Consider the following 23333-nt stretch of genomic DNA (forward strand, 5'->3'; position numbering starts at 1 on the left):
ATGTGGAAGATTCCATGGAACCAGAGATCCTTCCATTGAGAAGGACATGCAGCCTGGAAGACTACACTGTGCAAATTAAATCACGGAGCCAGTTGGCTTGTGGGTGGCTCTGGTCACTGGGTGGTTGGGTGGGTGGTGTGTCGGAGGTGGAGCACATGCAAATGATTGTGTATCATCCAGCTAGTGAGAGAGAAAACTCATGCAGGAGTGTGCCTGCTTGTCAGTGGGTTATGCACCTTTCCAGACGTCAAATCTACATGGAGTAGCTGGAGAGGACAAGAGCAGGTTTGCAAAATATAGACAGAAGAGCTCTCCAGCCTAGTTTGCTGTCTGTTTCCACTTCTCTTTTCTTGAGCCGCTCCCTTCTATGCCCTTGCGCACTATCCTGACTTCTCCCATCTGCTTACTTTGTGCCTTCCAACGCACAATGCGAACTACAGGTAGTGCTGCAGGGCCCACACCCTTTTACTTGCCATACAGAGCAGCTCTGGAGCTGTTACAGTGCCCAGCTTCTGCAAGAAATCAGCTTGAATGCTTCAGGGGCTGGGGCATAGCCAACATGAGCCCCACACCGAAGGAGGGTGGAGGTGTTTTTTATGCGAACTAGGGGTCATCCAAGTGCCGCAAAAGGCCGCCATGCCCTGCACGCCCCTTTTCTCTTTTCATATGCAGACGAGGGTTGAAGCCAACTTTGACCCACTGCTTGGATGACATCACCGTATGCAAATCCATCTGCTGCAGGCCTTCCCCCAGGAATGCTTGCACTAGTTGTTGCATTTGGTTTGTTGTTTGGGTGTGCTTCAGCATTAGGCAGCCTTCTGCCCTCCCATGTTCATCTGAAAATATGTGTTCTCCCTGCAGTTGTTGTCCCCAGATGAGAGTTCCCTTGTGCTGCCTCAGTTGAATCTTCTTTACTTGACAGAGATGTGCATGAGCAGCGGCCCTCCCCAGCCCTATCCCAAATCATACTTATTTTGCATAGGAGATACCATGGTCATGAAGATTGTTCTCCCAGGGTGAGGTTCATTCATTGCATTCTGGGTATGCTGACCCCTGTGATTTCCCCAAATGTGGGAAACTTGACTTTATTATTTGTGGTAGTGGGGGACTGTGTTTGTGCTTTCCTCTGGTCAGCTCTGGTAAAAGTCAAATTTCTTTGTCTCAGATCTTCCTCTAGCCTTGTTCTTCTTTCGAGAGTTCCCTTGTGCTGCCTCAGTTGGATCTCCTTTACTTGACAGGGGGGTGCCCAAGCAGCGACCCTCCCCAGCTCTAGCCCAACTCCTACTTACCTGCCAGGTGAGATACTATGATCATGAAGGTGCTTCTCCCAGGGCAAGGCTCACCCATTGCACTCTGGGTGTGCTGCCCCTGTGATTTCCCCAAATGTGGGAAACTTGACTGCATAATTTGTGTTTCCCCTGGTCGGCTTTCATATAATTCAGATCTCTTTGTCTCTGGTCTCTCTCCAGCCTAGTTTGCAGTCTGTTTCCACTTCTCTTTTTTTGAGCCCCTCCCTTCTATACCCTTGTGCACTATCCTGACTTCTCCTCCTGTCTGCTTACTTTGTGCCTTCCAATGCACAATGCAAACTACAGGTAGTGCTGCAGGGCCCACAAACTTTTACTTGCATTACAGAGCAGCTCTGGAGCTGTTACAGTGCCAAGCTGCTGCAAGAAATCAGCTTGAATGCTTCAGGGGCTGGGGCATTGCCAACATGAGCCCCACACCGAAGGAGGGTGGGGGTGTTTAATGCGAACTAGGGGTCATCCAAGCGCCGCAAAAGGCCGCCATTCCCTGCATACCCCTTTTCTCTTTTCATATGCAGATGAGGGTACCAGCCAACTTTGGCCCACTGCTTGGATGACATCACTGTATGCAAATCCATCTTCTGCAGACCTTCCCCCCAGGAATGCTTGTACTAGTTGTTGCATTTGGTTTGTTGTTTGGGGGTGCTTCAGTATTAGGCAGCCTTCTGCCCTCCCATGTTCATCTGAAAATATGTGTTCTCCCTGCAGTTGTTGTCCCCAGATGAGAGTTCCCTTGTGCTGCCTCAGTTGAATCTCCTTTACTTGACAGAGATGTGCCTGAGCAGCGGCCCTCCCTAGCTCTATCCCAAATCATACTTATTTTGCATAGGAGATACCATGGTCATGAAGATTGTTTTCCCAGGGTGAGGTTAATTCATTGCATTCGGGGTATGCTGACCCCTGTGACTTCCCCAAATGTGGGAAACTTGACTGCATTATTTGTGGTAGTGAGGGACTGTGTTTGTGCTTTCCTCTGGTCAGCTCTGGTAAAAGTCAGATTTCTTTGTCTCAGATCTTCCTCTAGCCTTGTTCTTCTTTCGAGAGTTCCCTTGTGCTGCCTCAGTTGGATCTCCTTCACTTGACAGGGGGGTGCCCGAGCAGCGACCCTCCCCAGCTCTAGCCCAGCTCCTACTTACCTGCCAGGTGAGATACTATGATCATGAAGGTGCTTCTCCCAGGGCAAGGCTCACCCATTGCACTCTGGGTGTGCTACTCCTGTGGTTTCCCCAAATGTTGGACACTTGACTGCATAATTTGTGTTTCCCCTGGTCGGCTCTCGTATAATTCAGATCTCTTTGTCTCAGGTCTCTCTCCAGCCTAGTTTGCTGTCTGTTTCCACTTCTCTTTTCTTGAGCCGCTCCCTTCTATGCCCTTGCGCACTATTATGAACTCTCCTGTCTGCTTACTTTGTGCCTTCCAACGTCAATGCAAACTACAGGTAGTGCTGCAGGGCCCACACCCTTTTACATGCTTTACAGAGCAGCTCTGGAGCTGTTACAGTGCCCAGCTGCTGCAAGAAATCAGCTTGAATGCTTCAGGGGCTGGGGCATAGCCAACATGAGCCCCACACCGAAGGAGGGTGGAGGTGTTTAATGTGAATTAGGGGTCATCCAAGCGCCGCAAAAGGCCGCCATGCCCTGCACATCCCTTTTTTCTTTTCATATGCAGACGAGGGTTGAAGCCAACTTTGACCCACTGCTTGGATGACATCACCATATGCAAATCCATCTGCTGCAGGCCTTCCCCCAGGAATGCTTGCACTAGTTGTTGCATTTGGTTTGTTGTTTGGGGGTGCTTCAGTATTAGGCAGCCTTCTGCCCTTCCATGTTCATCTGAAAATATGTGTTCTCCCTGCAGTTGTTGTCCCCAGATGAGAGTTCCCTTGTGCTGCCTCAGTTGAATCTCCTTTACTTGACAGAGATGTGCCTGAGCAGCGGCCCTCCCTAGCTCTATCCCAAATCATACTTATTTTGCATAGGAGATACCATGGTCATGAAGATTGTTTTCCCAGGGTGAGGTTCATTCATTGCATTCTGGGTATGCTGACCCCTGTGACTTCCCCAAATGTGGGAAACTGGACTGCATTATTTGTGGTAGTGAGGGACTGTGTTTGTGCTTTCCTCTGGTCAGCTCTGGTAAAAGTCAGATTTCTTTGTCTCAGATCTTCCTCTAGCCTTGTTCTTCTTTCGAGAGTTCCCTTGTGCTGCCTCAGTTGGATCTCCTTCACTTGACAGGGGGGTGCCCGAGCAGCGACCCTCCCCAGCTCTAGCCCAGCTCCTACTTACCTGCCAGGTGAGATACTATGATCATGAAGGTGCTTCTCCCAGCGCAAGGCTCACCCATTGCATTCTGGGTGTGCTACTCCTGTGGTTTCCCCAAATGTTGGACACTTGACTGCATAATTTGTGTTTCCCCTGGTCGGCTCTCGTATAATTCAGATCTCTTTGTCTCAGGTCTCTCTCCAGCCTAATTTGCAGTCTGTTTCCACTTCTCTTTTCTTGAGTTGCTCCCTTCTATGCCCTTGCGCACTATCCTGACTTCTCCCGTCTGCTTACTTTGTGCCTTCCAACGCACAATGCAAACTACAGGTAGTGCTGCAGGGCCCACACCCTTTTACTTGCCTTACAGAGCAGCTCTGGAGCTGTTACAGTGCCCAGCTGCTGCAAGAAATCAGCTTGAATGCTTCAGGGGCTGGGGCATAGCCATCATGAGCCCCACACCGAAGGAGGGTGGAGGTGTTTAATGCGAACTAGGGGTCATCCAAGCACCGCAAAAGGCCGCCATGCCCTGCATGCCAATTTTATCTTTTCATATGCAGACGAGGGTTGAAGCCAACTTTGACCCACTGCTTGGATGACATCACCATATGCAAATCCATCTGCTGCAGGCCTTCCCCCAGGAATGCTTGCACTAGTTGTTGCATTTGGTTTGTTGTTTGGGGGTGCTTCAGTATTAGGCAGCCTTCTGCCCTCCCATGTTCATCTGAAAATATGTGTACCTCCTGCAGTTGTTGTCCCCAGATGAGAGTTCCCTTGTGCTGCCTCAGTTGAATCTCCTTTACTTGACAGAGATGTGCCTGAGCAGCGGCCCTCTCCAGCCCTATCCCAAATCATACTTATTTTGCATAGGAGATACCATGGTCATGAAGATTGTTCTCCCAGGGTGAGGTTCATTCATTGCATTCTGGGTATGCTGACCCCTGTTATTTCCCCAAATGTGGTAAACTTGACAGCATTATTTGTGGTAGTGGGGGTCTGTGTTTGTGCTTTCCTCTGGTCAGCTCTGGTAAAAGTCAGATTTCTTTGTCTCAGATCTTCCTCTAGCCTTGTTCTTCTTTCGAGAGTTCCCTTGTGCTGCCTCAGTTGGATCTCCTTCACTTGACAGGGGGGTGCCCGAGCAGCGACCCTCCCCAGCTCTAGCCCAACTCCTACTTACCTGCTAGGTGAGATACTATGATCATGAAGGTGCTTCTCCTAGGGCAAGGCTCACCAATTGCACTCTGGGTGTGCTGCTCCTGCGATATCCCCAAATGTGGGAAACTTGACTGCGTAATTTGTGTTTCCCCTGGTCGGCTCTCGTATAATTCAGATCTCTTTGTCTCATGTCTCTCTCCAGCCTAGTTTGCTGTCTGTTTAAACTTCTCTTTTCTTGAGCCACTCCCTTCTATGCCCTTGCGCACTATCTTGACTTCTTCCGTCTGCTTACTTTGTGCCTTCCAACGCACAATGCGAACTACAGGTAGTGCTGCAGGGCCCACACCCTTTTAGTTGCCTTACAGAGCAGCTCTGGAGCTATTACAGTGCCCAGCTGCTGCAAGTAATCAGCTTGAATGCTTCAGGGGCTGGGGCATAGCCAACATGAGCCCCACACCGAAGTAGGGTGGAGGTGTTTAATGCAAACTAGGGGTCATCCAAGCGCCGCAAAAGGCCGCCATGCCCTGCACGCCCCTTTTCTCTTTTCATATGCAGACGAGGGTTGAAGCCAACTTTGACCCACTGCTTGGATGACATCACCATATGCAAATCCATCTGCTGCAGGCCTTCCCCCAGGAATGCTTGCACTAGTTGTTGCATTTGGTTTGTTGTTTGGGGGTGCTTCAGTATTAGGCAGCCTTCTGCCCTCCCATGTTCATCTGAAAATATGTGTTCTCCCTGCAGTTGTTGTCCCCAGATGAGAGTTCCCTTGTGCTTCCTCAGTTGAATCTCCTTTACTTGACAAGGGAGGCATTTTGGATTTTTTCTTTGGGTACCCTTACACCTGATGGTCTGAATGAGAGCATCGAACAGAACAACATTGGCAGTCTCTGATGATTTTATCTATTGATTTACCTAATATATTATTTATTGAATATCCATTTATTGTATGTTTAATAAATAAACAAAATTATTAGAAGTAGCTATTTTGGAAACAGCTTTCCTCTTAGGATGAAACTGTATAATCCTGTTGTGTGTGTTCCTTTAAAGTTCTTTAGTAAAATCCACTAGCAATGATGAACATCAGATTTCTTCCTCCATCCTCTTTTTACACTTTCTCTTGGTTCTATATATATATTTTTTTTTTTCTACTTTTATTTTTTTTCCCCTCCTTCTCCCAAAAGGCCCCCCTCCCTCCCCCCCCTCCCTGTTTTACATTTTAAAATCTTTAAATATTTAAATCTTCGAATCCTTAAATTGTCTGTTTAATATTTATTTTTTCTTCAATTCTTTTTGTTGCTTAAACAGCAATGTAATTATTCCAGGGGTTGAAATAAGGAAATATAGAAATAATATTAACAAAAATTAAAGGTAAAAATGAATTGATAGAATGATCCCATTAAAAGTAAATAAATAATATGGATGTTAAGCTGAGCGGGTTGGATTCGAACATGGGACTAGCTGCATAGAGTGCATTTGATGTTTCCCCTGCGCCACAAGAACTGCTTTAGTAGTGGCATGGATTTATGTTACCCTAAAAGGTTTTATATAAGTAAATGGGGATCCTTAGTGCTGAGTCTCTGAATTATGTATATGTGATTATAGATATGAGGTATTGATTGAAAGATTATAGGTTAATCTGTATATAGATTATATATTTTCTGTTATTTTTTAAACCACCTTGTTGCTTATTTTATTATTATTTTTAATCACCATGTTGCTTATTTTTATATTATGAAATGCCTTTATATGTGCAATTGCAATTAGAAAGTTGTTCCATATGTGAGTCATTACATGTATGCATCCAATTAGTACATGTATGTATCCAATCAACTAATTAGTAATGCTATTGGTCCGGTGCATTTTAAAAAGAGCCTGCTAGGCTGCTGATGTATCCTCTGACGAAACCGCTCTAGGATAACAGCGGAGAAACGCGTAAGTAAGGTGATTACCGGACACTCTGATTGCTGAGATATAAGCCCGTTCATGAACGAGCTACATCACGGCGGACGTCTGATGTAAAGACAGCGGTGAAGGGAAAAAAGCAATTTGAGACCGAGCAAAAGGAGGTCTCTACCCCACGGCAGGGAGAAATATCCCGACCGCGAGTGCCAATAAGATCCAGCCACGGTTAAGGGGGGTCGTAGCATACCGCTGTGTTTCACCAACCATCACAGCGCTCTCCCCCTGTTTTCTTTCATTACTCACGTGAGTTACATATGAACTTTAACTGCAGTAAATAAGAGGCGTTGGTTACAACTGTTGCTGTTCATCCACAAGAAGGAATTTAATGTATCAATTACAATTGGAAAGTAACGATTAAATTACAACAGCTGTATCCAGGAGGATTTTTTGGACACTTTAATAAACATTCCGTTGTCATCAAGGGCAATATGAAATAGATCCTGATTACATTTAGATATGGATAGTGGTGCCTATATATGTTGACTCCATTGTATTTTATTGAATGTGGGTTTCTTCTGTCTATATATATTTTTTAAAAATAAAGAGCTTGTATATTTTATTTTTTGCGCTCCCTTGATAACAAGTGTGATTATCTTTAAAATTTGGTTTATTATTGGTAGAACAGTACTACCTATGGGAGCAGCATTTTATAATATATGGTGAAAATTAATAGATGTATAAAGATTAAATAAGCAACAAATTGGTGAAATAGATAAGTTTTGATAGGAGCGCTGGGTTCTATATATATATATTGACATTTGGTTATATATATGTATAGACTTTATAAATTCTTGACAGAGATGTGCCTGAGCAGCGGCCCTCCCCAGCCCTATCCCAAATCATACTTATTTTGCATAGGAGATACCATGGTCATGAAGATTGTTCTCCCAGGGTGAGGTTCATTCATTGCATTCTGGGTATGCTGACCCCTGTGATTTCCCCAAATGTGGGAAACTCGACTGCATTATTTGTGGTAGTGGGGGACTGTGTTTGTGCTTTCCTCTGGTCAGCTCTGGTAAAAGTCAGATTTATTTGTCTCAGATCTTCCTCTAGCCTTGTTCTTCTTTCGAGAGTTTCCATGTGCTGCCTCAGTTGGATCTCCTTCACTTGACAGGGGGGTGCCCGAGCAGCGACCCTCCCCAGCTCTATCCCAAATCCTACTTATCTGCCAGGTGAGATACTATGATCATGAAGGTGCTTCTCCCAGGGCAAGTCTCACCCATTGCACTCTGGGTGTGCTGCTCCTGCGATTTCCCCAAATGTGGGAAACTTGACTGCATAATTTGTGTTTCCCCTGGTCGGCTCTCGTATAATTCAGATCTCTTTGTCTCAGGTCTCTCTCCAGCCTAGTTTGCTGTCTATTTCCACTTCTTTTTTCTTGAGCTGCTCCCTTCTATGCCCTTGCGCACTATCCTGACTTCTCCCGTCTGCTTAATTTGTGCCTTCCAACGCACAATGCGAACTACAGGTAGTGCTGCAGGGCCCACGCCCTTTTACTTGCCTTACAGAGCAGCTCTGGAGCTGTTACAGTGCCTAGCTGCTGCAAGAAATCAGCTTGAATGCTTCAGGGGCTGGGGCATAGCCAACATGAGCCCCACACCGAAGGAGGGTGGAGGTGTTCTCTCAGGGTGAGGTTCATTCATTGCATTCTGGGTATGCTGACCCCTGTGATTTCCCTAAATGTGGGAAACTCGACTGCATTATTTGTGGTAGTGGGGGACTGTGTTTGTGCTTTCCTCTGGTCAGCTCTGGTAAAAGTCAGATTTCTTTGTCTCAGATTTTCCTCTAGCCTTGTTCTTCTTTCGAGAGTTCCCTTGTGCTGCCTCAGTTGGATCTCCTTCACTTGACAGGGGGGTGCCCGAGCAGCGACCCTCCCCAGCTCTAGCCCAACTCCTACTTACCTGCCAGGTGAGATACTATGATCATGAAGTTGCTTCTCCCTGGGCAAGGATCACCCATTGCACTCTGGGTGTGCTGCCCCTGTGATTTCCCCAAATGTGGGAAACTTGACTGCGTAATTTGTGTTTCCCCTGGTCGGCTCTCATATAATTCAGATCTCTTTGTCTCAGGTCTCTCTCCAGCCTAGTTTGCTGTCTGTTTCCACTTCTTTTTTCTTGAGCCCCTCCCTTCTATACCCTTGTGCACTATCCTGACTTCTCCTGTCTGCTTACTTTGTGCCTTACAATGCACAATGCAAACTACAGGTAGTGCTGCAGGGCCCACACCCTTTTACTTGCCTTACAGAGCAGCTCTGGAGCTGTTACAGTGCCCAGCTGCTGCAAGAAATCAGCTTGAATGCTTCAGGGGCTGGGGCATGGCCAACATGAGCCCCACACAGAAGAAGGGTGGGGGTATTTAATGTGAACTAGGGGTCATCCAAGCGCCGCAAAAGGCCGCCATGCCCTGCATACCCCTTTTCTCTTTTCATATGCAGATGAGGGTTCCAGCCAACTTTGGCCCACTGCTTGGATGACATCACCATATGCAAATCCGTCTTCTGCAGACCTTCCCCCAGGAATGCTTGTACTAGTTGTTGCATTTGGTTTGTTGTTTGGGGGTGCTTCAGTATTAGGCAGCCTTCTGCCCTCCCATGTTCATCTGAAAATATGTGTTCTCCCTGCAGTTGTTGTCCCCAGATGAGAGTTCCCTTGTGCTGCCTCAGTTGAATCTCCTTTACTTGACAGAGATGTGCCTGAGCAGCGGCCCTCCCCAGCCCTATCCCAAATCATACTTATTTTGCATAGGAGAAACCATGGTCATGAAGATTGTTCTCCCAGGGTGAGGTTCATTCATTGCATTCTGGGTATGCTGACCCCTGTGATTTCCCCAAATGTGGGAAACTTGACTGCATTATTTGTGGTAGTGAGTGACTGTGTTTGTGCTTTCCTCTGGTCAGCTCTGGTAAAAGTCAGATTTCTTTGTCTCAGATCTTCCTCTAGCCTTGTTCTTCTTTCGAGAGTTTCCTTGTGCTGCCTCAGTTGGATCTCCTTCACTTGACAAGGGGGTGCCCGAGCAGCGACCCTCCCCAGCTCTAGCCCAACTAATACTTACCTGCCAGGTGAGATACTATGATCATGAAGGTGCTTCTCCCAGGGCAAGGCTCACCCATTGCACTCTGGGTGTGCTGCTCCTGCGATTTCCCCAAATGTGGGAAACTTGACTGCATAATTTGTGTTTCCCCTGGTCGGCTCTCGTATAATTCAGATCTCTTTGTCTCAGGTCTCTCTCCAGCCTAGTTTGCTGTCTGTTTCCACTTCTCTTTTCTTGAGCCGCTCCCTTCTATGCCCTTGCGCACTATCCTGACTTCTCCCGTCTGCTTACTTTTTGCCTTCCAACGCACAATGCGAACTACAGGTAGTGCTGCAGGTCCCACACCCTTTTATTTGCCTTACAGAGCAGCTCTGGAGCTGTTACAATGCCCAGCTGCTGCAAGAAATCAGCTTGAATGCTTCAGGGGCTGGGGCATAGCCAACATGAGCCCCACACCGAAGGAGGGTGGAGGTGTTTAATGCGAGCTAGGGGTCATCCAAGCGCCGCAAAAGGCTGCCATGCCCTGCACGCCCCTTTTCTCTTTTCATATGCAGACGAGGGTTGAAGCCAACTTTGACCCACTGCTTGGATGACATCACCATATGCAAATCCATCTGCTGCAGGCCTTCCCCAAGGAATGCTTGCACTAGTTGTTGCATTTGGTTTGTTGTTTGGGGGTGCTTCAGTATTAGGTAGCCTTCTGCCCTCCCATGTTCATCTGAAAATATGTGTTCTCCCTGCAGTTGTTGTCCCCAGATGAGAGTTCCCTTGTGCTGCCTCAGTTGAATCTCCTTTACTTGACAGAGATGTGCCTGAGCAGCGGCCCTCCCCAGCCCTATCCCAAATCATACTTATTTTGCATAGGAGATACCATGGTCATGAAGATTGTTCTCCCAGGGTGAGATTCATTCATTGCATTCTGGGTATGCTGACCACTGTGATTTCCACAAATGTGGGAAACTCGACTGCATTATTTGTGGTAGTGGGGGACTGTGTTTGTGCTTTCCTCTGGTCAGCTCTGGTAAAAGTCAGATTTCTTTGTCTCAGATTTTCCTCTAGCCTTGTTCTTCTTTCGAGAGTTCCCTTGTGCTGCCTCAGTTGGATCTCCTTCACTTGACAGGGGGCTGCCCGAGCAGCGACCCTCCCCAGCTCTAGCCCAACTCCTACTTACCTGCCAGGTGAGATACTATGATCATAAAGTTGCTTCTCCCTGGGCAAGGATCACCCATTGCACTCTGGGTGTGCTGCCCCTGTGATTTCCCCAAATGTGGGACACTTGACTGCATAATTTGTGTTTCCTCTGGTTGGCTCTCGTATAATTCAGATCTCTTTTTCTCAGGTCTCTCTCCAGCCTAGTTTGCTGTTTGTTTCCACTTCTCTTTTCTTGAGCCGCTCCCTTCTATGCCCTTGCGCACTATCCTGACCTCTCCCGTCTGCTTACTTTGTGCCTTCCAACGCACAATGCAAACTACAGGTAGTGCTGCAGGGCCCACACCCTTTTACATGCTTTACAGAGCAGCTCTGGAGCTGTTACAGTGCCCAGCTGCTGCAAGAAATCAGCTTGAATGCTTCAGGGGCTGGGGCATAGCCAACATGAGCCCCACACTGAAGGAGGGTGGAGATGTTTAATGCGAATTAGGGGTCATCCAAGCGCCACAAAAGGCCGCCATGCCCTGCCATCCCTTTTTTCTTTTCATATGCAGACGAGGGTTGAAGCCAACTTTGACCCACTGCTTGGATGACATCACCATATGCAAATCCGTCTGCTGTAGGCCTTCCCCAAGGAATGCTTGCACTAGTTGTTGCATTTGGTTTGTTGTTTGGGGGTGCTTCAGTATTAGGCAGCCTTCTGCCCTCCCATGTTCATCTGAAAATATGTGTTTTCCCTGCAGTTGTTGTCCCCAGATGAGAGTTCCCTTGTGCTGCCTCAGTTGAATCTCCTTTACTTGACAGAGATGTGCCTGAGCAGCGGCCCTCCCCAGCCCTATCCCAAATCATACTTATTTTGCATAGGAGATACCATGGTCATGAAGATTGTTCTCCCAGGGTGAGGTTCATTCATTGCATTCTGGGTATGCTGACCCCTGTGATTTCCCCAAATGTGGGAAACTCGACTGCATTATTTGTGGTAGTGGGGGACTGTGTTTGTGCTTTCCTCTGGTCAGCTCTGGTAAAAGTCAGATTTCTTTGTCTCAGATTATCCTCTAGCCTTGTTCCTCTTTCGAGAGTTCCCTTGTGCTACCTCAGTTGGATCTCCTTCACTTGACAGGGGGGTGCCCGAGCAGCGACCCTCCCCAGCTCTAGCCCAACTCCTACTTACCTGCCAGGTGAGATACTATGATCATGTAGGTGCTTCTCCCAGGGCAAGGCTCACCCATTGCACTCTGGGTGTGCTGCCCCTGTGATTTCCCCAAATATGGGAAACTTGACTGCATAATTTGTGTTTCCCCTGGTCGGCTCTCGTATAATTCAGATCTCTTTGTCTCAGGTCTCTCTCCAGCCTAGTTTGCTGTCTGTTTCCACTTCTCTTTTCTTGAGCCGCTCCCTTCTATGCCCTTGCACACTATCCTGACTTCTCCAGTCTGCTTACTTTGTGCCTTCCAATGCACAATGCGAACTACAGGTAGTGCTGCAGGGCCCACACCCTTTTACTTGCCTAACAGAGCAGCTCTGGAGCTGTTACAGTGCCCAGCTGCTGCAAGAAATCAGCTTGAATGCTTAAGGGGCCATCCAAGTGCCGCAAAAGGCCGCCATGCCCTGCATACCCTTTTCTCTTTTCATATGCAGATGAGGGTTCCAGCCAACTTTGGCCCACTGCTTGGATGACATCACTATGCAAATCCGTCTTCTGTAGACCTTCCCCCAGGAATGCTTGTACTAGTTGTTGCATTTGGTTTGTTGTTTGGGGGTGCTTCAGTATTAGGCAGCCGTCTGCCCTCCCATGTTCATTTGAATATATGTGTTCTCCCTGCAGTTGTTGTCCCCAGATGAGAGTTCCCTTGTGCTGCCTCAGTTGAATCTCCTTTACTTGACAGAGATATGCCTGAGCAGCGGCCCTCCCCAGCCCTATCCCAAATCATACTTATTTTGCATAGGAGATACCATGGTCATGAAGATTGTTCTCCCAGGGTGAGGTTCATTCATTGCATTCTGGGTATGCTGACCCCTGTGATTTCCCCAAATGTGGGAAACTCAACTGCATTATTTGTGGTAGTGGGGGACTGTGTTTGTGCTTTCCTCTGGTCAGCTCTGGTAAAAGTCAGATTTCTTTGTCTCAGATCTTCCTCTAGCCTTGTTCTTCTTTCGAGAGTTCCCTTGTGCTGCCTCAGTTGGATCTCCTTCACTTGACAGGGGGGTGCCCGAGCAGCGACCCTCCCCAGCTCTAGCCTAACTCCTACTTACCTGCCAGGTGAGATACTATGATCAGGAAGGTGCTTCTCCCAGGGCAAATCTCACCCATTGCACTCTGGGTGTGCTGCTCCTGCGATTTCCCCAAATGTGGGACACTTGACTGCATAATGTGTGTTTCCTCTGGTCGGCTCTCGTATAATTCAGATTTCTTTGTCTCAGGTCTCTCTCCAGCCTAGTTTGCTGTCTGTTTCCACTTCTCTTTTCTTGAGCCGCTCCCTTCTATGCCTTTGTGCACTATCCTGACTTCTCCCGTCTGCTTACTTTGTGCCTTCCAATGCACAATGCGAACTACAGGTAGTGCTGCAGGGCCCACACCCTTTTACTTGCCTTACAGAGCAGCTCTGGAGCTGTTACAGTGCCCAGCTGCTGCAAGAAATCAGCTTGAATGCTTCAGGGGCTGGGGCATAGCCAACATGAGCCCCACACCGAAGGAAAGTGCGAGGTGCGTCCTTTCTTGCCAGAGGTAGGGGCAGAGGAAAAAAGCTGCACAACACAGCTAGCTTCCAGGAACAGAAGTCCTCCCTGGCCTCTACAAAATCTACTGCATGACGCTGGGGCTCCACTGGCGGAGTCCGGCCCATGTGATGTCATGCTGCCGCTCTAACCACGCCTCCTGTTTCTCCGTTGCCGACCCAATATTGAAACCCTGCCCCCGCACCGCTCCATCTCCGACTTGGAAATGGAGTGTTGTTGACCCCCCTCCCCCCCCCCCCTGCACCGATTGACAGGCAGAGGCGATCGAATTATCTGCGGGGTGCCGCAGAAAATGCAGGCGGATGCGTATGCTCTTAGCAATTTTTGCAGTTGGATTGCTTATTGCGATTGCAATCCAACCTGAATCAGGCCCTATTACCTATCACAATGCACTGCGGGTAGTACAAAATGGGGTTAATATAGGAGAAAACCCCCCAGAGCTGTGCTCCTTAACTGTCCCTGGTGGCTAGTGGAGCAGCTGCCCAGTAATCAGTGTCCACGCCAGTGCGCACAATGCCCGCCCCCTACAGCCAAGCTGGATCACGGTATAGTGTGTGCACAGAAGCCCCTTACCACCCTTTCATCAGCGGCCTCGTGATCCCGGAGGGCGGTGTGTGTGTGACTGACCTTAGGAAGAAACCGGAGCCTCCGCTGCAGTGACCCAGCAACCGGGGCACGGGAGTATACTGCGCCGCTGGGAGTGATGGAGCTGCAGTAAATATGTCTATTAGACCTAGCCTGCTGCAGCCCTTGTAGATTCTTATTAAAAAAGTTCTTCTTTTCTTGTCAAAATTAATAGCTAAGAATAGGATGCCTGAGGCAGCCCCCTGTTAAGTGGCCTGCTACTGAAGGCACCAACTACAAACTGAGCTCCCTGTTCATGGAAGCGAGGTTATAGAGGAGGGGGGCGCTGAGTATCTTGGGAACAGTCAAAAGCTTTGAGATTGTTGGTGCCTCAGATCAAGGTCCTACTCTACACCCCAATGTGAATCCTTGTGGAGTCAAGTGTACCCCACAGAAGAAAAAAATGTGTCACAACCATTGGCAGCAACATTAGAATAGCTGCTGATGGGCACAATTGAGAAAGGAAGGGGGGAAAACATTTGAATCCAGAACATATATGTAATTCGAATATGTAATTTGTACCTTCCTACTTTAAAATGTAATGGATGAACCTCACCCTGTGAGAACTATCTTCATGATCAAGAGATCTCATATGCAAGATAAGTATGTGTTGGGATAGGGCTGTGGAGGGCGGCTGCTCGGGCACACCCCCGTCAAGTTAAGGAGATTCAACTGAGGAAGCACAAGGGAACTCTCATCTGGGGACAACAACTGCAGGGAGAACACATTTTCAGATGAATGTGGGAGGGCAGAAGGCTGCCTAATACTGAAGCACCCCCAAACAACAAACCAAATGCAACAACTAGTGCAAGCATTCCTGGGGGAAGGCCTGCAGCAGATGGATCCAGTAACAGCTCCAGAGTTGCTCTACAAGACAAGTAAAAGGGTGTGAGCCCTGCAGCACCACCTGTACTTTGCATACACACATATATAGGACAGCATCTCTTATATGCCCCAGGGTCAATAAAATAGTATCCTTATCTAGGGTATCCATCCCCTCAGATAAGGTATCCGTCCATGCTGCTACAGCACTACACACCCAGGCCGACGCAATTGCCGGTCTGAGTAAGGTACCCGAATGTGTATAAATTGACTTCAGGGTTATCTCCTGTTTGCGGTCAGCAGACTCTTTGAGGGTAGCCGTATCCTGGGACGGGAGGGCTACCTTCTTAGATAAGCGTGTTAATGCTTTGTCCACCCTAGGGGAGGATTCCCATCTTAACCTATCCATTGATGGGAAAGGATACGCCATAAGAATCCTTTTGGAAATCTGCAGTCTTTTATCTGGAGATTCCCAAGCTTTTTCACATAACTCGTTCAGCTCGTGTGAGGGGGGAAAGGTTACCTCAGGCTTCTTTCCCTTGTACTTATGTACCCTCTTGTCAGGGACAGGGGGTTCCTCTGTGATGTGCAAAACATCTTTTATGGGCCCTCATTCCGAGTTGATCGGTCGCAAGGCGAATTTAGCAGAGTTACACACGCTAAGCCGCCGCCTACTGGGAGTGAATCTTAGCTTCTTAAAATTGCGACCGATGTATTCGCAATATTGCGATTACTAACTACTTAGCAGTTTCAGAGTAGCTCCAGACTTACTCTGCCTGTGCGATCAGTTCAGTGCTTGTCGTTCCTGGTTGACGTCACAAACACACCCAGCGTTCGCCCAGGCACTCCCACCGTTTCTCCGGCCACTCCTGCGTTTTTTCCGGAAACGGTAGCGTTTTCAGCCACACGCCCCTGAAACGCCGTGTTTCCGCCCAGTAACACCCATTTCCTGTCAATCACATTACGTTCGCCGGAGCGAAGAAAAAGCCGTGAGTAAAAATACTTTCTTCATAGTAAAGTTACTTGGCGCAGTCGCAGTGCGAACTTTGCGCATGCGTACTAAGCGGATTTTCACTGCGATGCGATGAAAAATACCGAGCGAACAACTCGGAATGAGGGCCTTTGCCATAATCCTATATCGAATGGATTTTGCCAATTTTGGCTGTAACTTTGCATCATCGTAATCGACACTGGAGTCAGAATCCGTGTCAGTATCTGTGTCAACAATCTGGGATAGTGGGCGCTTATGAGACCCTGACAGTCCCTGCGACATAGGATCAGGCATGGGTTGAGACCCTGACTGTCCCGAAGCTTCAGCCTTGTCTAATCTTTTGTGCAATGAGTTTACACTAGCATTTAAAACATTCCACATATCCATCCAATCAGCTGTCGGCGGAGACACCACATTAATTTGCTCCCGCTCCTCTCTAATATAGCCTTCTTCCTCAGACATGTCGACACACGTGTACCGACACACCACACACACAGGGAATGCTTTTTCTGAAGACAGTTTCCCCACAAGGCCCTTTGGAGAGACAGAGAGAGAGAGTATGCCAGCACACACCCCAGCGCTATATAACCCAGGAATAACACAGTAACTTAATGTTTGCCCAGTAGTGCTGCTGTATGTAATTTGCGCCGAATTATGTGCCCCCCCCCCTCTTTTCAACCCTCTTGTCTACCGTGGTTTCAGCAGGGGAGAGTCTGGGGAGCTTCCTCAGCGGTGCTGTGGAGAAAAAATGGCGCTGGTGAGTGATGAGGGAGAAGCCCCGCCCCCTCAGCTGCGGGCTTCTGTCCCGCTTAAACTGTAAAATTGGCGGGGGCTCATATATATATACAGTGCCCAGCTGTATATGTGTTATATTTTTGGCAAAAAGAGGTTTATATTGCTGCCCAGGGCGCCCCCCCTGCGCCCTGCACCCTTACAGTGACCAGAGTATGTGAGGTGTATGGGAGCAATGGCGCACAGCTGCAGTGCTGTGCGTTACTTCAGTGAAGATCATGAAGTCTTCTTCCGCCGCTGAAGTCTTTCTTTTCTTCTCATACTCACCCGGCTTCTATCTTCCGGCTCTGCGAGGGGGACGGCGGCGCGGCTCTGGGACGGACGGCGAGGGTGAGATCCTGTGTACCAATCCCTCTGGAGCTAACGGTGTCCAGTAGCCTAAGAAGCAGGGCCTTGCAACTCAGAGAGTAGGGCTGCTTCTCTCCCCTCAGTCCCTCGATGCAGGGAGTCTGTTGCCAGCAGTGCTCCCTGAAAATTAAAAACCTAACAAAATACTTTCTGTCAGAAAGCTCAGGAGAGCTCCTGAAAAGCACCCAGTTTCCACTGGGCACAGTATCAAACTGAGGTATGGAGGAGGGGCATAGAGGGAGGAGCCACTGCACACCCAGAACTAAAGTCTTTCTTAAAGTGCCCATGTCTCCTGCGGAGCCCGTCTATCCCCATGGTCCTTACGGAGTCCCCAGCATCCTCTAGGACGTTAGAGAAAATAGGATTTTAATACCTACCGGTAAATCCTTTTCTCTTAGTCCGTAGAGGATGCTGGGCACCCGTCCCAGTGCGTACTGTGTCTGCAGTTATTAAATGGCCCTTAACTCCAGAACATTTATGTGGAGACAACTTTCCCGACTTGACCATCTTCCTTGGATGTTTTCACCCTGTGTGACTGCTTCCCAGCCTCGGAGGGTTGCATCCGTGGTCCCTAGGATCCAGTCCTGGATCCCGAACCATCGCCCCTCTAGGAGGTGAGAACTGTGCAGCCGCCAATGGAGTGATATTCTGGTCTTGGAAGACAGGATTATCCTCCGGTGCATGTGTAGGTGGGATCCGGACCACTTGTCCAACAGGTCCCACTGGAACACTCTAGCATGGAACCTGCCAAACTGAATGGCCTCGTAGGCCGCAACCATCTTCCCCAGCAACCGAATGCATTGATGGATTAACACTCTAGCTGGTTTCAGAATTTGTTTGACCAGACTCTGGATCTCCATAGCCTTTCCACTGGAAGAAAACCTCTTCTGTGTCCAGTATCACTCCCAAAAACAACAACCGTGTCATTGGGACCAACTGCGATTTTGGCAAGTTTAGGAGCCAACCATGTTGTTGAAGAACTGTCAGGGAGAGTGCAATGTTTTGCAACAACTGGTCCCTGGATCTCGCCTTTATCAAGAGATCATCCAAGTACGGGATAATTGTGACTCCTTGCTTGCGAAGGAGAACCATCATTTCCGCCATCACCCTGGTGAAAATCCTCGGAGCCGTGGACAGACCAAACGGCAATGTCTGAAATTGGTAATGACAATCCTGAATTGCAAACCTCAGGTAGCTTGATGCAGTGGCTAAACGGGAACATGTAAGTAGGCATCCTTATGTCTACCAAAACCATGAAATCTCTTTCCTCCGGACCGGAGATCCCTACCCTGAGAGATTCCATCTTGAAATTGAATTTCTTTAGGAAGAAATTGAGGGATTTCAGATTTAAGATTGGTCTGACTGAGCCGTCCGGCTTCGGGACCACGAAGAGGCTTGAATAAAAGCCTTCTCCCTGCTGACTAATGCCGATTTGAACAATCGGTGAGGGGGAACGTCTTGAAACCCCAGTTTGTACCCTTGGGACACTATTTGTAAAACCCACGAGTCCAGGTCCAAATTAATCCAGTACTGACTGAAGTGTTTTAGACGTGCCCCCACTGGTGTGGGCTCCTGCAAGAGAGCCCCAGCGTCATGCAGTGGATTTGGCAGAAGCAGAGGACGATCTCTGCTCCTGCGATCTTGAAGAGGCTACAGACCTCTTCCCTCTTCTCCTTCCTCTACCTGCAAAGAAATGGGAATCTTAACTTCTTGCATATCTATTGGGCCAAAATGACTGCGTTAGATAATGATGCGTCTTCATCCGTTGAGAGGGAACATAGGGCAAGAAGGTTGACTTACCTGCGGGAGCTGCCGAGATCAAATTAACTAGGCCGTCGCCAAACAAGGCTTCACCTTCAGAGGGAAGAGACTCCCTTTCTTCTTGGAGTCAGCATCAGCATTCCCTTGGTGAATCCACAATGCCCTCCTATCCGAGACTGCCATGAAATTGGCCCGTGAACTCAAGAGTCCTATATCCCTTGCAGTCGTAAGTATGCTGCAGTGTCCTTGATATGATCCAACGTAAGGAGCATCCCATGTCTCCAGGATATCTATATCGGATGACAAGATATTCGACCAATTCTTGAATACTACTACTCACCCATGCGCATGTAATGGCAGGTCTAAGTAATGTACCCGTGGTTACATAACTAGAAATAATGTAGCTTCCTGCATACGATCCGCTGGATTTGTGACAGGGCCCCGTGCAGAACAGGGGGTGACTCCCACTTTATTCTGTCCGCGGCAGGAAATAAATAAACAACCGGAAACCTTTTGGGGATTTGAAACCATCTTGTCGAGCTGGCCCAGACTTTCTCAAACAGAGATGAAGGAACGTTACATCAGCTTTCATTATATATCTATATATACATACAAATAGACCCCTTTGTCAGGAACAGCAGGGTCCTCAGTGATGTTAATATGTCCTTAATATCCACAATCATGTACTGAATGCTCCTTGCCAATATTGGATCTAATCAGGAAATATTATGGTCGACATAGGAATCAGTATCCGAGTCAGTATCAGTGTGTAGTAACTGGGCAAAATAACATTTTTGCGGGGCCTGAGGGAAAAGAAGCATAGCCATAAACATCACATCTTTTCTCTACGTCTGTGTCTGGGACACAGATTTATCCAACCTCACTCTGATATTACTGAAACTTTCACCCAGTCAGTTATTGGTGGTGCCAACAGGGCCACCATCATATGTCTGCATTCCTAATATAGTTTCCTCTTGGGAAAAACATTCAGCCACCGACATGTTGACACACATGTACCAAGTACCCACAGACACATCGGCTTATGGGGGATAGACCTACAGTAAATATGTCAGAGGGACAGATGGGATTTTTCAGCTCACAACCCAGCGTCAAAAGTACACAGTCTGGGAAATAATAAACTCTATAGTAATAGACTTGTAACGCTCTTTAGATGTGCTGGTGAGGTGAGGAAGAAGCCCCGCCGCTGTAATGGCATGCTTCTGTCCCGCTCAGAAACAAATAATTAATTACGCTGGTGGGGTAAGGACAGTGCCCAGGCACTAATGTCCACTTTTGCCAGCCTTTTGTGAGGAATTTATGCTGCCCAGGGTGCCCTCCCCCCACGCCCTGCACCCTGCAGTGCCTGTGTTTGTTTGGGAGCATGGCGCACAGCATTCCGCTCGCTGCGTGGTACCTCAGAATGCCATCTGTTCTTCTGCTACTCGCCTGTCTTCTGACTTCTGGCTCTGTAAGGGGGTGACGGCAGGCTACGGGAGTGGGCATCAAGGCGTACCCAGCGATCAGCACCCTCAGGAGCTAATGGTGTCCTGTCAGCCAGAAGTAGAGCCATTGAACTCACTAGAAGTTGGTCATACTTCTCTCCCCTAAGTCCCACGAAGCAGGGAGACTGTTGCCAGCAGCCTCCCTGAAAATAAGAAAAACTAACATAAGTCTTTTCAGAGAAACTCAGTAGAGCTCCCCTGTAGTGCATCCAGTCTCACTGGGCACAATTCTAAAACTGGAGTCTGGAGGAGGGGCATAGAGGGAGGAGACAGTTCACACCCTTTGAAAGTCTTAAAGTGCCCATGTCTCCTGCGGATCCCGTCTATACCCCATGGTTCTTAATGTGATCCCAGCATCCTCTAGGACGTATGAGAAAACAAATAACGCACACACGAGGAGGAGAGAACAAAGGAAGCTATAAGGAGGGGAGGGGAGGGGGGGGGGAAGGTAAGGTAGTAAAGGCATATTGGATAAACTACAACCTTATACATATTCATTAATGTACCAGTAGTTAGAAGTAGAAGAGCTCTAACAGAAACCACAAAGCTTATCTAAAGCCACACCACACTGGATATGCCCAATCTCATTTGATCTTTGAAGCAAAGCAGTATTGGACTTTGTTACTACCAAGCAGTCTCCCATATCAGATTCTTTAGGTGTTTTTAAACTACCAACACCCTTTTCTTGGTACATTTAATTTTTACACGTATTCTTTTATGTACCAGAAGTTAGAAGTAGAAAAGCTCTAGCAGAAACCACCAGCTCATCTACAGCCACAGCACACTGGATTTGCCCAATCTCTCCTGATCATGGAAGCTGAGCAGTGTTGGTCCTGGTTTTAGTACTTGGATGGGAGACCACCAGGAAATACCAGGAGCTGTGTGTATTTTTACAATACCAACACCGTTCTCTTGATGCATTCCATTTTGAAACATTGGGGCAGATCTATTAAGCCTGGTGAACTGATAAAGTGCAAGGTGATAAAGTACCAGCCAGTCAGCTCCTAACTGTCATTTTTCAAACCCAGCCTGTGACATGGCAATTAGGAGCTGATTGGCTGGTACTTTATCATTCCACCAGGTTTAATAAATCGGCCGCTTATTCATTTATGTACTAGTAGTTAGAAGTAGAAGAACTCTAACAGAAACCACTAAGTTCATCTACAGCCACACCACACTGTATATGCCCAATATCACCTGATCTTAGGCCTGGTTTGTTCTTGGATGTGAGACCACCTGGGAATACCAGGTGCTGTAGGTAGTTTTATACTACCAACACCGTTCTCTTGATGCATTCTATTTTGAAACTTATTCATTGATGTAGAAGTTAGAAACAGCAAAAATCATCTACAGCCGCATCACACTGGATATGTCCAATCTCATCTGATGTTGGAAGCTAAGCAGTGTTGTGCCTGGTTAGTTTTTGGATTTCAGGTCCTGCCTTCTGGTTTTGCCACGGCACCTCGGAAATTCACCAAGGTCATGGCCGTGATGACGACCCTTCACCATCGGTGGACCAGGGAGGAATCTCTCCTCCCGATAAACATTCTGGAATTGCGGGCAGTGTTCAATTCATTGATACTGGCCCTGCCTCTAGTACAGAACAGGCCTGTTCAAGTACAATCGGACAACGCCACCACGGTAGTGTACACAAATCATCAAGTCGGCACTCGAAACTGCATGGCAAAGCTGGAAGTATAAAAAAATCCTCAGTTGGGTAGAACGTCATCTGCCAGCAATATCGGCAGTGTTCATTCCCGGAGTCCTCAACTGGAAAGCGGATTTCCTCAGTCGTCAGGACGTTCACGCTGGAGAGTGGAGAGGCTGCAGCAGAAATATCTGCACTGGTGTCAGTAGGTGACTGAGGCAGGGATGACTGGGAGATAGTGGGTGACTGAAGCATGTATGAGTGGGAGATAGTGGGTGACTGAAGCCGGGGTGACTGGGAGATAGTGGGTGACTGATGCAGGGGTGACAGTGATAGTGGGTGACTGAGGCAGGGGTGACAGGGAGATAGTGGGTTACTGAGGGAGGGGTGATAGGAAGGGGTTGGGTAAGTATGGGAAGAAAGTGGGTGACAGGGATAATAAATGAATAAGGCAGGGATGATAGGGAGATAGTGGATGACTGTGGCAGGGGTGACAGGGACAGTAAGAGACTGAGGCAGGGTTGACAGGGATAGTGGGTGACTGAAGCAGGGGTGATAGGGTGACAGTGGGTGACTGAGGCAGGGGTGACAGGGATAGTGGGTGACTGAGGCAGGGGTCGCAGGTATAGTGGTTGACTGAGGCAGCGGTGACTGGGAGATAGTGGGTAACTGAGGCAGGGGTGACAGGGAAAGTGTGTGACTCAGGCAGGGGTGATAGGGAGATAGTGGGCAGCATATCTCTGCCTCACTGCAGCAGCACATTCCTGCTTCACTGACAGCAGCACATCCCTGCACCGTTGACAGCAACACATCCCTGCAACATTGACGGCAGCACATCCCTGCCTCATTGACGGCAGCACATCCCTGCCTCACTTATAGCAGCACATCCCTGCCTCACTGACAGCAGCACATCACTGCCTCGCTGACAGCAGCACATCACTGCTTCACTGACAGCAGCACATCACTGCTTCACTGACAGCAGAACATCCCTGCCTCACTGGCAGCAGCACATCCCTGCTTTACTGACAGCTGTATATAGGGCCTAATTAAGACCTGATCCCTGCTGTGCATATTCACACAACAGGAGATCAGGTCTGAAGTGCGTGTGTGCTGGTGCCACAGTGCACCGGCACATGCCAGAGATGCGATCAGCATCTCTGCCCAGTGAGCGCCTCTGTCTGATTGACAGGCAGAGGCGGTCACTGGGCAGGAGGAGTCGGGCCAGCTGCGTTGTGCCGCCATTTT

At 48.3% G+C, this 23333-nt stretch overlaps 18 non-coding genes and 2 pseudogenes across 18 annotated transcripts; all 20 read left to right on the forward strand.

Moving 5' to 3' along the window:
• The first annotated feature begins 965 nt into the window (after positions 1-965).
• LOC135040230 (U1 spliceosomal RNA) lies at positions 966-1129 on the forward strand. Its single transcript, XR_010234164.1, has one exon. It is a non-coding gene; the product is annotated as a U1 spliceosomal RNA (small nuclear RNA).
• Positions 1130-1281: 152 nt separating this feature from the next.
• Positions 1282-1444, forward strand: LOC135040162 (U1 spliceosomal RNA). Its single transcript, XR_010234104.1, has one exon. It is a non-coding gene; the product is annotated as a U1 spliceosomal RNA (small nuclear RNA).
• Positions 1445-2119: 675 nt separating this feature from the next.
• Positions 2120-2283, forward strand: LOC135040228 (U1 spliceosomal RNA). Its single transcript, XR_010234162.1, has one exon. It is a non-coding gene; the product is annotated as a U1 spliceosomal RNA (small nuclear RNA).
• Positions 2284-2435: 152 nt separating this feature from the next.
• Positions 2436-2598, forward strand: LOC135040183 (U1 spliceosomal RNA). The gene has a single exon (XR_010234121.1). It is a non-coding gene; the product is annotated as a U1 spliceosomal RNA (small nuclear RNA).
• A 670-nt stretch (positions 2599-3268) lies between these two features.
• LOC135040144 (U1 spliceosomal RNA) lies at positions 3269-3432 on the forward strand. The gene has a single exon (XR_010234086.1). It is a non-coding gene; the product is annotated as a U1 spliceosomal RNA (small nuclear RNA).
• A 152-nt stretch (positions 3433-3584) lies between these two features.
• On the forward strand, positions 3585-3747 carry LOC135040194 (U1 spliceosomal RNA). The gene has a single exon (XR_010234128.1). It is a non-coding gene; the product is annotated as a U1 spliceosomal RNA (small nuclear RNA).
• A 671-nt stretch (positions 3748-4418) lies between these two features.
• LOC135040233 (U1 spliceosomal RNA) lies at positions 4419-4582 on the forward strand. Its single transcript, XR_010234167.1, has one exon. It is a non-coding gene; the product is annotated as a U1 spliceosomal RNA (small nuclear RNA).
• A 152-nt stretch (positions 4583-4734) lies between these two features.
• On the forward strand, positions 4735-4897 carry LOC135040191 (U1 spliceosomal RNA). The gene has a single exon (XR_010234126.1). It is a non-coding gene; the product is annotated as a U1 spliceosomal RNA (small nuclear RNA).
• Positions 4898-7526: 2629 nt separating this feature from the next.
• On the forward strand, positions 7527-7690 carry LOC135040198 (U1 spliceosomal RNA). The gene has a single exon (XR_010234132.1). It is a non-coding gene; the product is annotated as a U1 spliceosomal RNA (small nuclear RNA).
• Positions 7691-7842: 152 nt separating this feature from the next.
• LOC135040172 (U1 spliceosomal RNA) lies at positions 7843-8005 on the forward strand. The gene has a single exon (XR_010234112.1). It is a non-coding gene; the product is annotated as a U1 spliceosomal RNA (small nuclear RNA).
• Positions 8006-8244: 239 nt separating this feature from the next.
• LOC135040192 (U1 spliceosomal RNA) lies at positions 8245-8426 on the forward strand (annotated as a pseudogene).
• Positions 8427-8578: 152 nt separating this feature from the next.
• Positions 8579-8720, forward strand: LOC135040185 (U1 spliceosomal RNA; annotated as a pseudogene).
• Positions 8721-9412: 692 nt separating this feature from the next.
• LOC135040226 (U1 spliceosomal RNA) lies at positions 9413-9576 on the forward strand. Its single transcript, XR_010234160.1, has one exon. It is a non-coding gene; the product is annotated as a U1 spliceosomal RNA (small nuclear RNA).
• A 152-nt stretch (positions 9577-9728) lies between these two features.
• LOC135040149 (U1 spliceosomal RNA) lies at positions 9729-9891 on the forward strand. The gene has a single exon (XR_010234091.1). It is a non-coding gene; the product is annotated as a U1 spliceosomal RNA (small nuclear RNA).
• Positions 9892-10562: 671 nt separating this feature from the next.
• On the forward strand, positions 10563-10726 carry LOC135040145 (U1 spliceosomal RNA). The gene has a single exon (XR_010234087.1). It is a non-coding gene; the product is annotated as a U1 spliceosomal RNA (small nuclear RNA).
• Positions 10727-10878: 152 nt separating this feature from the next.
• On the forward strand, positions 10879-11041 carry LOC135040182 (U1 spliceosomal RNA). The gene has a single exon (XR_010234120.1). It is a non-coding gene; the product is annotated as a U1 spliceosomal RNA (small nuclear RNA).
• Positions 11042-11711: 670 nt separating this feature from the next.
• Positions 11712-11875, forward strand: LOC135040199 (U1 spliceosomal RNA). Its single transcript, XR_010234133.1, has one exon. It is a non-coding gene; the product is annotated as a U1 spliceosomal RNA (small nuclear RNA).
• A 152-nt stretch (positions 11876-12027) lies between these two features.
• On the forward strand, positions 12028-12190 carry LOC135040171 (U1 spliceosomal RNA). Its single transcript, XR_010234111.1, has one exon. It is a non-coding gene; the product is annotated as a U1 spliceosomal RNA (small nuclear RNA).
• Positions 12191-12793: 603 nt separating this feature from the next.
• On the forward strand, positions 12794-12957 carry LOC135040196 (U1 spliceosomal RNA). Its single transcript, XR_010234130.1, has one exon. It is a non-coding gene; the product is annotated as a U1 spliceosomal RNA (small nuclear RNA).
• A 152-nt stretch (positions 12958-13109) lies between these two features.
• Positions 13110-13272, forward strand: LOC135040180 (U1 spliceosomal RNA). Its single transcript, XR_010234118.1, has one exon. It is a non-coding gene; the product is annotated as a U1 spliceosomal RNA (small nuclear RNA).
• Positions 13273-23333: the final 10061 nt, after the last annotated feature.

The sequence above is a fragment of the Pseudophryne corroboree genome, unplaced genomic scaffold (genome assembly GCF_028390025.1).
Source record: "Pseudophryne corroboree isolate aPseCor3 unplaced genomic scaffold, aPseCor3.hap2 scaffold_734, whole genome shotgun sequence".
NCBI lineage: Eukaryota > Metazoa > Chordata > Amphibia > Anura > Myobatrachidae > Pseudophryne > Pseudophryne corroboree.